The sequence below is a fragment of the Ceratotherium simum genome, chromosome 38 (genome assembly GCF_057802395.1).
Source record: "Ceratotherium simum simum isolate JZ-2026a chromosome 38, ASM5780239v1, whole genome shotgun sequence".
In the NCBI taxonomy this organism is placed as follows: domain Eukaryota; kingdom Metazoa; phylum Chordata; class Mammalia; order Perissodactyla; family Rhinocerotidae; genus Ceratotherium; species Ceratotherium simum.
Genome location: NC_141937.1, coordinates 10,149,477 through 10,161,893, shown reverse-complemented (window position 1 = coordinate 10,161,893; position 12,417 = coordinate 10,149,477).

Here is a 12,417-nt window from a genome sequence, read left to right as displayed (position 1 = left end):
CTTTTTGGTGTTTTTGTGTGATTTTTTTTTTTTTCTTTTTTGGATAATTGCTTCTTGTTCCCAGCTGCTGAACAGTCCAGGTAATGAATTTTTCCCCAAAATTTATTTCTCCTGACATGAATTAATTCTAATTTCTTAAGTCAGAGTTATCAATCCTGGAAGCATATCGTCATCACCTGGAGAGCTGTAAGAAACAAACACGCTGATGCCCAGTGTATTAGGGCTGTCGAGAGAAACAACCTGCAGGTGTGTGTGTGTGTGTTTTCCTTGGGTGATGTTTACTCTTGTTGGTGCCCTGTTACTTATGTTCTATGGTGTAAAAATCTTACGTTACGTGATAAGAGAATAAGAGAGGAAAGAAAGATTTGCTTTACACACACAAGCAGGTACTCAAAATAAGGAGGAAATGGTCGTGGCAATCCTCATTTCTGTAACTAGTTGTGTCATCGTACCTGGTATTTGTAACTACCTTCTTCCCCTACCCATCCCATATTTCCTTTGCCTTCAGCAAGCATCTCATCTGGTCCTGATTCTTTCTTTACCTGGTGGGGTGACCCTAACCTTCATTCCTGAAGGGTCTCAGCCATTCATAGTCCTGCCTGGATTGGGTTGTAGTTTTCCATTGACCATAATCACAGGACATGGTAATACCAAGAGACGCCCTAAGGGATCTCCTGTAATCCAGACGTGTTCTTCCTTACCTCCATTGTGGGGTAGCAGTCTAATTTCCCCTTGTAATCAGGATCAGTCACCCCAGGCAGCCAGTAACTTCCTTCTTCGCCTGTTGATTCAGAGGCATGAGGAGCCCAAGGTGGCCCGGTGACAGTCTTAACTTCCGGTTCAGTGGAATCATTGTGTCTCCTGGTGGAAGCATTCCTTCCTATGGAAGTAAGACCTCTAGACCAGCAGAACATAAGGTCATGGGAACGAGAAGCAAATTTGTTAGAGGTAATAGGTAATATCAAGGACCAGTATACGTAGGTCCCTGATTCCTGGACCCATGAATCTTGGCTATGGGAGAATAGCACCATATTGGACACTGATTCAGAGCATATACAGCTTCCTAGAAAACCCTGCCCCAGCCCTGCAAGGTATTGCCACCTAGGCAGCCCTGTAATTGAGTCTTCAAAAAGCCGTTTCACCATTCTGTCAACCAGCTTCTTCAGGATGGTGGGGAACATGGTCAGACCGGTGAATTCAGTGAACATGGGCCCATTGCTGCACTTCTTTTGCCGTGGAGTGAGTTCCTCCTTCAGACGCAGTGCTGCGTGGAATACCATGACTGGATAAGGCGTTCTGTAAGGCCCCGGCAGCAGTTCCAGCAGAAGCGTTGCATGCAGAGAAGGCAAATTCTTATCCAGCCTGTCTATACTGATAAGAACAAAACACGGCCCCTTCCCTGTTGGAAGTGGTCCAGTGTAATCGACCTGCCACCAGGTAGCTGGCTGGTCACCCTGGGGAACGGTGCCATATGGGGGGTCAGTGCTGGTCTCTGCTGCTGGCAGATTGGGCACTCAGTGGAGGCTGCAGCCAGGTCAGCCATGTTGAGTGGAGTCCATGGTGCTGAGCCCATGCATAACCTCCATCCCTGCCACCATGGTCACTTTGTTCATGAGCCCATTGGGCAACGACAGAGGTGGCTGAGGAGAGGGGCTGGCTGGCATCCACAGAGCAGGTCATCCTACCCACTTGGTTATTAAAATCCTCTTCTGCCGAGGTCACCCTTTGGTGAGCACTCACATGGGACACAAACCTTTTCACAGGTTTTGCCCATTCAGAGAGGTCTGTCCACATACCTCTTCCCTAAATTTCTTTGTCACCAGTTTTCCAGTCATGTTTTTTCCAAGTAGTGACCATCCAGCCAAACCGTTGGCCACAGCCTAAGAATTGGTATATAATCACACGTCAGGGCATTTCTCTTTCCAAGCAAAGTGAACAACCAGGTGCGCTGCTCGAAGTTCTGCCCCCTGGGAGGGTTTCTCTTCACCATGTCCTTCAGGGATGTCCCAGGGAGGGGCTGTGGTGCTGCAGCTGTCCACTCTCGGGTGGTCAGCTCTTCCTCTGTCAGCTGATCGTGGATGATCTATGGCCCATGAGGTCACAGATACAGGCTGGGAGGAGAAGATAGTGGAGCAGGAGGGGAGGACCAGGGGCATTTGGGCTGCTGCTTCATGTGACTGACTTGTGCCTTCAGGCCTGCTCGGGCCAGAGGTATCTCCCACTTCCATTTGATGATGGAGTGCTGCTGTGCGCGCCCAGCTTTCTGGCTTGATGGGTCAGATAACACCCAGTTCATGATGGGCAGCTCAGGTCTCATGGTAACTTGGTGGCCCAGGGTTAACTGCCCAGTCTCTACTGAATAGCAGGCCACGAGCTGTTTCTCAAAAAGAGAGTAGTTATCTGAAGAGGATGGCAGGGCTTTTCTCCAAAATCCTCAAGGTCTGTGCTGTGATTCACCTATAGTGGCCTGCCAGAGGCTCCACACAGCATCCCTTTCTGCCGTTGATGCTTCAAGCACCAGTGGAGCTGCTGGATCCTGTGGTCCAGGTGGCAGAGCAGCTGGCACGGCAGCCTAGACCTGTTGTAGAGTGTTCTTTTGTTCTGGGCCCCCCACCAAGTATCTGGGCATCCTTTGGCCTAATCCAGTTAACACCTAAAATTAACCATCACACCCAGTGTCCACCTCCCATATATTCTGATTAAATTGATCTGAAGAAGGGGCCAGGAAAATGAAAAAGGAATCTAAGAAAGGAGATGACATGGAATACTCAAAACAATGGCCTCTGTGAGCCAGGAAAAGTAAAGGGAATTTGAAAGAAAGTGAAAAATTATCCATTGGATGTTGATACTTGGAAGATTGTCCAAGTGGCAAATTGTTTTCAGTGTATATTTCATTCTTTATAGGTTCAAACACATACATGGTTCTTATGTGATACGTTGATGTTTTGATTTTTAATTATTTGTATCAACCTTTAGATATCACAGAAGAGCTATAATTTTAGAATAATTTGTAATTTTTACAAATCTTGACAATGTAAAAATTAGAGAAGTATTTGGAGAGGAGAGGTAAAGTCATGGTGGAAGAAAAGGTCAGTCTAGTTGTCAACAAGTGACACCAGTTGCCTCCCACCAGAAGCAGCAGCCCCAGGATGTCGACCCCCTGTGGGGTGTGCAGGTGTCGGGGTCACCAAGAAAGACACGACTCACAGGCACTGGATGGAACAGCGCTTTACTCACATGGAGAAGAGACAGAACAAGATCAGTTTCAATAATGAGCATCTGTCCCCCATGGCCAGCAGGTCTGGTCCCCCAGCCAATGTAGGGAGATGGTTTGCACGTGCCCCTCTCATGTGGCAGACAAAGGACCTGGACCCCTCCCCTCCAGGAATGGATAGAGCAGTAGGATTTCCAGGTGCCCTATGGCAGACACACTTAAGCAGAACAAAGAAGTACCCATCAAGCCTGGAACAGGGTAAGATATTCCCGGATAAAGAGCTATGCCCCGCACAGGCCTGAGGGCTCTTGATTTCAGTGTAAGGAACTGTTCCAGGCTTGAGACCACTCTTAGGGGGCTGTGCGGGAGTCTAAAGACTGTGCCTGTGAGACTGGCTTTCCCAACACTCCAAACAAAGGCTGGGAATCCAAGCTATTCATGTCTATTATTTGAAGTAGCGAAAGCTCTCAAGTAACTATGGCTATTTGAGTGATTGCTGAGTGGTACTGATGGCAATGCTACCGAGTGAGGAAGGTACTTTTTTCCTATGTGTGTCTTAATTTTTTCAACCTGTTTGATTTAAAATCCTTTTCTCCAGGAAAGTAAGGAGAATTTGAGTTCCTTTTTGCGGGGACATTTTCCACAGGTCTTGCACTCTACCTGGCTTTGCCGGCTGTGCCAAGAAGTTGGAGCTCTGACTGCTTTTCTCAGGACTGTTGGCAGCAAGCATCATTGATGGATGAGATGATGTCTTCTGGAAGAAGAGCAGGCTTGCTTACTGCTTGCTATAAAATGTGGGTTTCCCAAGCTCCAGGTTCCTTTCCTATAACACAACCCACTGCATGTGCAGGCATCCTGCAGGGCCCTCGAGTCACCCCCGAGGGACTTGCAAGGCAGAGGGAAACCAATGCCCAGAGGCTGAAGCTCATGCTTCCTACAGTGCTGTGGATAATGAAGTCCTTTGTCTCTGACTCAGGAGTCTCGTGTCTCCTGCCAGCATCCATGAAACAGCAACAGACTAACGTATTTGCTTGTCAATAGGGCAAAATCACATCCCAGACTCAGCAGTTACTTTTGTAAGAAAACATTTTTAAAAACAAAATAAAAAGAAAACTAATAAAGCCATTAAAAATATATGTACTCGCATAGTTGGTTAAAGGGTGAGGAATAATCTTTCACACCCCATGAGCAAACAATATAAAAGAACCAAGAGATCAAGTTTTAGCAAAGCAGAAAGGAGACTTTTTCCCCCAACTTTATTGAGAGAGAATTGACATATAACATTGTATAAGTTTAAAGTGTACAACATAATGACTTTATATATGTATATAATGCAAAATGACTACCATGATAAGGTTAGTGAACACATCCATCGCCTCACATAGTTATAATTTTGTGTGTGTGTGTGTGGTGAGAACTTTTAAGATCTACTCTCTTAGCAACTTTCAAATGTATAATACAGTATTGTTAAGTATAGTCACCGTGCTGTACAAGGAGACTATTTGAATGCTGTTGACAATTCAAAGGATAATGAGTGAGGTTGTCTGAAGGCCGTTAACCTTCTGTGGAGAAGACTGTTTAACTTCTGAGTCAACAGTCAAAGGTCTTTAGGTGGGAATACATGTTCATATCTTAGGGAAAAAAAAATTATAAAGTCCAATCAATCAATCAGTCTAGGGTTGGCAGAACTCAGTGGAGAGAGAGAGAGACAGGATGTGTATCACTTGAATCTGGGTACCTGGGCTACGCAAGACCAGCTGCTTCTAAGTTTTGAAGCACTATTTTTTTTTTAAAGGATATGGGCTTCCCATCTGGCTCACCTCTGGGAGCTGCCCTGCAGAGGGGGTGGGGAGCAGGGTGGGGAGGCCCAGGGGGTGAGCTGGTGGTAAGTCACTAATTCTGGAGAAAAGCCACTGACTTCACTGAAAATAATATTGCTTTACCAGCAAGCCAGAGTCAGGCTCTTCTCCTCTGGGTATAAAATGGTGTCATGACGTCTGGTGGTGAGCGTGGACACAGTGGCCACCTGCGGCAAATGCCTGGGCCCCCGGGGAACCCAGAGCCCCACAAGTTGTCCCTAGAGCAGTGGTTCTCAGCCAGAGGTAATCTTGCCCTCGAGGAGACATGGCGATGTCTGGAGACACCTGCTGAGGGCGTTACTGTCATCTGGTGGGTAGAAACTGGAGAAGCTGCTGAACAGCCCCCAATGCACAGAATAGCCCCCACAATAAAAAAAGTCTCCACCTAGAAGGTCAATGGTACCCAAACTGGGAAACCCTGCTTTAAAGCAAACAGACAACTGCTATTTGCCTGGGGATCAATAAGTGTTTTGGGTACATACAGAAGGTGCTCAATAAATGCATGTGGACGAGGATGAAAAGCTATCGTCAATAGAATCTAACAGAAGAGCCCAGGGTAGTAGCTGGAATAGAGGGCGGCAGGAGAGGCTGTAAGGCTGAAAATGCAGCGCTTGGACCAGGACGCAGGACATGGGCTAAGATTGAGTTTCCCCAGTGGTTCTTTGGGGGTATGATTATGAGTGGTATTTATTATAAAATAACATTTTTCTGAGTTTTTTTTAACAAAATGAGCTTGTATTATAATTTTTAAAAAACTTACCCTATTAGAACGGTTTAGTTTGCCAAATCATCTGTTCATGGGACATACATTAGTACCAACTGTGAACCGGGCACCGATTCCGTCTACACATGCAAATCTCTATCCGCGCTGTTCAGTTCACCCCTGCGACGAGGAATCATCAAAAGTTTGAAGACCTTCCTTCCAGGTAATGTAGAGAGATCTGAATTGTGAGTTGGAGCCCTGGGCTCTGGCTGCAAGTCTGACGCCAACATCTGTCCCCTTGAACAAGTCTTGGGAGCTCTCTGGACCTCAGTCTCCTCTCCTCATCCATAAAATACCAGGATGAGAACAGACATGTCCCAAAGCCCTTGAGTCACTTACAGAAGAGTAAGGTGGGGGCTCAGGCCCATGACCTCCCGGCTTCAGCCGGGGGGCAGCACCTTTCTGGGACAGCCACCCTTGGGACTGCCCCCCAAGTAACCCATATGGGACACAATCCCAGTGTGTTGAAGGGTAGGGCACGGTGTGTCTCAAAACCCTCTGCTTTCATCGCCCGTCAGCCCTGCCAATTCAAACGCAGGACCTGGCCACCAGGTTACACCGGCTGCTCCTGGCACATCTCACCTGGCAGGAGATAAAGGTGAGCTTGAGAACAGATGTGATCCAGGGGAATGCCGGGACACCCTCTTTTTCCTACAAACCTTCTTGATCTCGAAGTGGTCAGCAAGCACCAGCCAACTCCCACGGCAATTAATGGGGTGAGGTGCGGCTGCCAACTCCCTTCTATGAGAGTCATTGTCACTGTTTGCACAGACGGGGAGATTGAAGTCCAGGAGTGGCACCCTCTGCTCCACGCCTCCCAAGCACCTCATAAGTTCCCAGCATCAGGAAGCACTGGCTGATTTCCTTTGCCTTGAAAAACTCTGATCCTTCACAAAATGATGAGCCTCTAAAATAATAAGGGAGTTCTGTAATCTTTCTCCTTCCCCATGTAGATGTTAGTTAGGCTACAGAAAAGGATAACGGCCTTCTCCAAGGTTTTTAAAAGTTATTGCTAGCACTTCGGCAGGCAGCTCCTGTGGCCTTCCCAGCTTCCTTCTCAATAGCACAGACTCTCAGACAAGTCCAAGTCGGCTGAGACTCTTGGAGCTTATTACTTGAACATTAAATCCAAGATCTTGTGATGTTCTTTGGCTGGAAAGTTAACCCAAAGCATGTGACAGGCCCCGAGTGAGGCCAGGCGCCTTATTAAGGTTGAGCAGTGGAGCTGGAGGCAGGGCCTTCTAGAAGGACGCTGGTGCCTGCACCACTCCCTCTTCTGGGATGAGCTGGCACACTCACCCACTGCTCACTCTGCTTTGCCTATATTTAGATTATTCTTTAAATGGATTCTGTTTCTGATCAGCACCTGTGTATTTTTGGCAGTCAGATATTAACAGTGGTTTTCTGTTTTGTTTCTTAGCCATCAGATATAACTAATTCTCGTGTGAAGAGGTGAAAGGGCGGTTAGTAGCAGAAAGGTTAGGAGAGGAGGTGGACCTAGAATCCGATGTAGGACACTAGCTCTGCCCAGAATGTCTCGCTCACCAGCTCCTCCCCATATGTATAAGGAAACACTCTCAGGCTAAATTCAGTTCACTCCTTCATCTACTGAATGTTGGCTATTAGGGTTATTGAGTTCCCTGGACCTCAAAGAGATGCCATGTCTGAGCCACAGAGGACCACAGTCGGCTGAAGGGACCGCGAAGCAGAAAGGCCGTCAGGCGGGAAAAGCAGGCTGGATGCAAAGAACTGAAGGAAGGCCGTGTGGCAGGAGCGACCACACGTGGCCTGGGCTCCAGGCTGACAGTCCCAGCCCTTCTCCTGGAGTAACCAGAGCCACGACTGGACTCGCATTTCTAATGGCTTCCTCTGGCTACAGAGGGGAGAGCGGGTTGTGGAGGAAAAGCTTGAGCCCCCTGCTAAGGTGATGCTCTTCTGAGGACCCTGCCGGATGCCTGTAACGTGTCATCACACCCTGGCTGGTGACTCTTTGACCTATTTCCTGTCCCATGTGAGTCCTGGGAATTGTTTGGCCTATTGCTTTCTGGTGGTTCTGTCACTGTCCCCACAAACTTTCCTCACACGAACACACCCAACAATATTCACCCAAAGTCTTGTCTTTCTAGAACACTCTCCTGCAGGTCTCTAGAACACACAGGTGCTCTCGCTCTCTCTCTCTCTCTCTCTCTGTAGCCCCTCTCTCTCTCATGCTCAGCCCTTCAAATCCTAGCCACCTTAGTCTCTCTGAACTCGGATCTCTGTCTCCTCAGCTCAGTGAGACCACAGAACTATGTGGTTTCCCCTCCCTGTGCTGGGCCTGGAATCTGCATTCAGGCAGTAATTTGGGGCCATCATGGGACTCGCCTTGTTTGTTTCTCTCCTCTCAGTGATCAGAGTCCTGCATTGCCTGTGGTCTAATGTCTGAAACCATTTTTCATATATTCTATCGGTTTTTCTCTTTATTTAAGAAGGGATAAACTGGCCTCTATTACTCTATCATGGCTGGAAGTGGAAAACCTATCGTTTGTTTTTTTCTGTTTTTTTTGAAGTTGGTTATTTTATTTAGGTCTTATGTTCATGGAAATGTGGTCACAAGACTTTTTTTTTTTTTGGTGAGGAATATTGGCCCTCAGCTAACATCTGTGCCCATCTTCCTCTATTTTGTACGTGGGTCACCACCACAGCATGGCTTGATGGGCAGTGTGTAGGTCTGCACCTGGGATCCGAATCCGTGAACCCCAGGCCGCCGAAGCAGAGTGTGTGAACTTAACCACTATGCCACTGGGCCAGCCCCATATCATTTGTTTTTAAAATCTAAGGCGGGGGTGGTTTTCCCAATCACAGAGAATATCTTGGCACACACATTCCTCAAAATTTATTTTAGTTTTCAAGCATGTTCTAGTAGTCCCTGCAGTAGACATGACAATTTTACCATCATTTGGTTCTCATCTTCCCCTGGGCCCACTGATGAACCAGGCTTCCCAACCCCATAAAATTGGGCATCACTATGTGAATTGCTTTGGCCAAAGAAATGTGGTTGGGAGCAATGCATGCACTTCAGGTGGAAGCGTGTCATCGCTGGCGCTCGTCTCTCCAGCTCTCCAGTCCCACGGTGACAATGGGAGTAAGTGTTGACATAAAGGGGCCGAAGGGTTCAAGGAGCTTGGAACGCTGAACCATCACAGAGAGGAGAGATGGCCTGGAGAGATGCTGGGAGCCAGAATTTGTGCAGAATTTGCACAAGCAAGAAATAAACTCCTGCCGCGTGGAGCCACTGAGAATTGGAGTTGCCTCTTATGCAGCATGAGCGCACTCACCTGTCCTGCTTGGGAGAGTCTCTCTTTATTGAGCCAGAGTCCGAGTTCACCTCGACCCTAAACGGGTGTCTGAACATCCATTGGCTTAATGAAGCAGGAGTATTTGAAAATGTCCCATTTGGAAAACTATCAACCCACCGTAAAATGAAGAGCAGGAGGATGCAGAACAAAACGAGAATTTACGAGAGCAAACAAACTATTTTTGTGAGATTGAATTCTTTTGTTGATGTGTTTAAATCAATTCCAAATGGATCAATCCTTTATGATTCAGAAGGGTTTATCATTCCCTTGCCACACATCTGAACAGAATGGAAAACAAGTTCATGTAAATGGTAGAAATACGTATCTCTACAACAGGAGAAGAACTGACCCCTGGTGAAGTAAACTTTTTCTTTCAGGAGCCCTTGGTTCTTGATCCTCTTCTTTTGCATGATGTTGGCTCTGCACTTCCTGGTGCCGCTGGAAATTTCTTTGCAGCTAAGATTTATTTCCCAACCACCTTCAGAGGTCCTTCTGTTAGCAGCTTCTTCCAACTTGCTTCTAGAATAGGAATTCTTGGCCTGGGGCCCATATAATACTGGGGCGTGTGTATCAATGAATCACATGTGATGGTAGGCAAATTATTCATATGCATATTTTACATTTTTTCCCGGGAAAGGGTTTGTACCTTTCATCAGATTCTTAAAGGTGTAGGTGACTCAGTAAAGAGTCACTTCAAAGACAAAGTCGATTTCCTCTCCTAACCAGACTTTCATCTCACATTTCATCATCCACATCCTGTTCTTTTTCTTGTAATTGCTTCTTCTTTTCTGTCCTTTTTCTTATAACACTGGAACTGAAGGAATGTCCTGAAGGGGGCAGGATGAATAATTTCACAAGTCCATGGGAGCTAGTTTCTACTGAGTCCTCAAAAGTTGCCCCCCGATCACCCAGGTCAGCTGTCTGAGTGAGACACAGTATTTCAATCTGTGCTGTCGTTGTGGAAAGCGCCCGGGGCTCTTTATGCTCAGAACAACTGTGGCCAGCGAGGGCCAAGCGAAGATCTACTCTCACCCTTTGGCCAAATGAAGGGAGAAATGGAAAGGAGCTTGAGGAGAAGGGAGAGAAAGTCCTTCCTCTGAACAGCTCTGTTTTCTTTCGAAGCTGACTGCCCTGTGTGGCTTGGCGTGGAGTTTTAGATTTCCATATACATCCTCACTCAGCACCTCCTGATGAATCTTGGCACTGAGAGCCAGAGAAAGCTTATTTAACTAAGTATGAGCAAATCCTTCTGGATATAAAGAGAGTGAAAAATTCTGGCTGTCTAATCAATATTATTGTCTAAATAAATATGTGAAAGCCACTGGTGGTCTGCTGGGCGTGGGAAGGGAGAGAGTGAGTCAAGCCTGAAAACAGCTGCTTCAACTGAAGATGCTCTGCTCACGTGGCCATGCTTAGATGGAGCCAGGCGTGGAGTCATCACAGATTTTTAATGTAAAAATAAGCTTAAAAACACAAACTATGGCGCATTTTTATAGTACAAAATCCACGTCTTCACTGAGAATCAAACAGAATACCTCTTTTAACGAGGGGTTCTTCAGGAAGCTAGAGAAGCAAGGACTCGTAAGACAGATATGAGCCAAGTGACCTGAATTAATAGTTCACTTTTGCTTTTTATTGTGTTCACTAAACTGGGGCACATCCTTTTGTAGTTACCATTTTTTAATGTCTTACTTGGATTCATGTTCAGTTTTGTGATTAAGTCACATAGCTTGATCTGCAAAACTGCTGTAATATTTTTTCAGTTGCTCTCAGGTTTTTATTTCACTCTATCTTTTTATTCCACACTCCTGTAGAAATATGTCCGTGGGTCCAGTGACAAGTTGGTCTCCTGTTTCTAGAGCTGTGCTGAAAATACCCATGATCTGTATATTAGTCAGCAAACGGGAAAACCACTTTACTCTGCTGAATTTGTCAGCAACACAGTGGAAAAACAAGTTCTCTCAAATAGATAAAATATGAAATCAGAGAGGCAGTGTAGCCAACAGAAAAAAACACTGGGTGAGAAGTTTGGAGGACTGTGTCTAATAACAAGTCCTATCAGGGCTTCAGTGTTCTCATGAACAAATCAGAAATAATTCCTGTCCTTTCTACGAGTCTTAAGTGGAAATTTGTTGGGGGCTTCTGGAGAAGTTTTTGCCTTTTTCTTATAAAAGAGACAGATACAGCTGGCATGGATTCCTTTCTTCTTTCTACCTCAAATATCGGTGTTATGCCTGGAACGGAAGCAGCCATTTTGTGGTCATGAGACAACAAGCCAACATGCTAAGAATGATGCAACAGAAAGAAAGAGCTTGCCTGGGTCTTTGATGACTTTGCTGAGCTGCTACCCCATCTGTGGGTGGCTTACCTTGAGACTTCTTGTTTATTTAAGACTTTTATAGTTGAGTTTTCTGTTACTTACAGCCAAAGCATTCCAAAATACCTCTGGTACACTGGCTATGTTATTACAGGAAGATTTAACTAAATTAATATTAATCAAAATATTCCTTCTCCATATAGTAATCCACAGTTTCACTTTACTTTTCAAAACTAACTATATGATGAAGAAAATTTTAAGAGCAAATTTTTAAAAATTTATATTTCAATAATTTTTAAATGTACAGAAAAGTAGAAAGCATAGTTTATTTTAGATTTTATGTTTTATTTATAAAATTTATATTTTATTTTAAATTTATATCTTATTTTTAATTCCTTTAAAAATTTATATTTTGAAAGTTTTGAAATATACAAAAAACAAATAGAGCCAGCCCTGATGGCCTGGTGGTTAAAATTCGGTGCTCTCCACTTTGGCAGCCCAGGTTCAGTTCCCCAGGTGTGGAACCACACCACTCGTCTGTCAGTAGCCATGCTGTGGCAGTGGCTCACATAGAAGAACTAGAAGGACTTACAACTAGAATATACATAGGGGTTTTGGGGAGGAAAAAGAAAAAGAGAAAGATTGGCAACAGATGTTAGCTCAGGGCAAATCTTTCCCAGCCAAAAAAAAAAAAAAAAGTGTACATATGTTATGTTGATATAAGTAAAAAACATTTAAAAAAAATAGAAACCTAAGGAAAGTTTCTCCTTTCTCACATACCCACGGGATGGGGCCAGTCCTCAGCACCTGTCTGCATCCCTCCAGGGATGGGGAGCTTTCTCCTACACAAGGCAGCTTTTCATTTACCACAGCCCATCGCTAATTGCTAGAAAGGTCTTTTGGTCACCCCCTGTAACTTTTTTCTC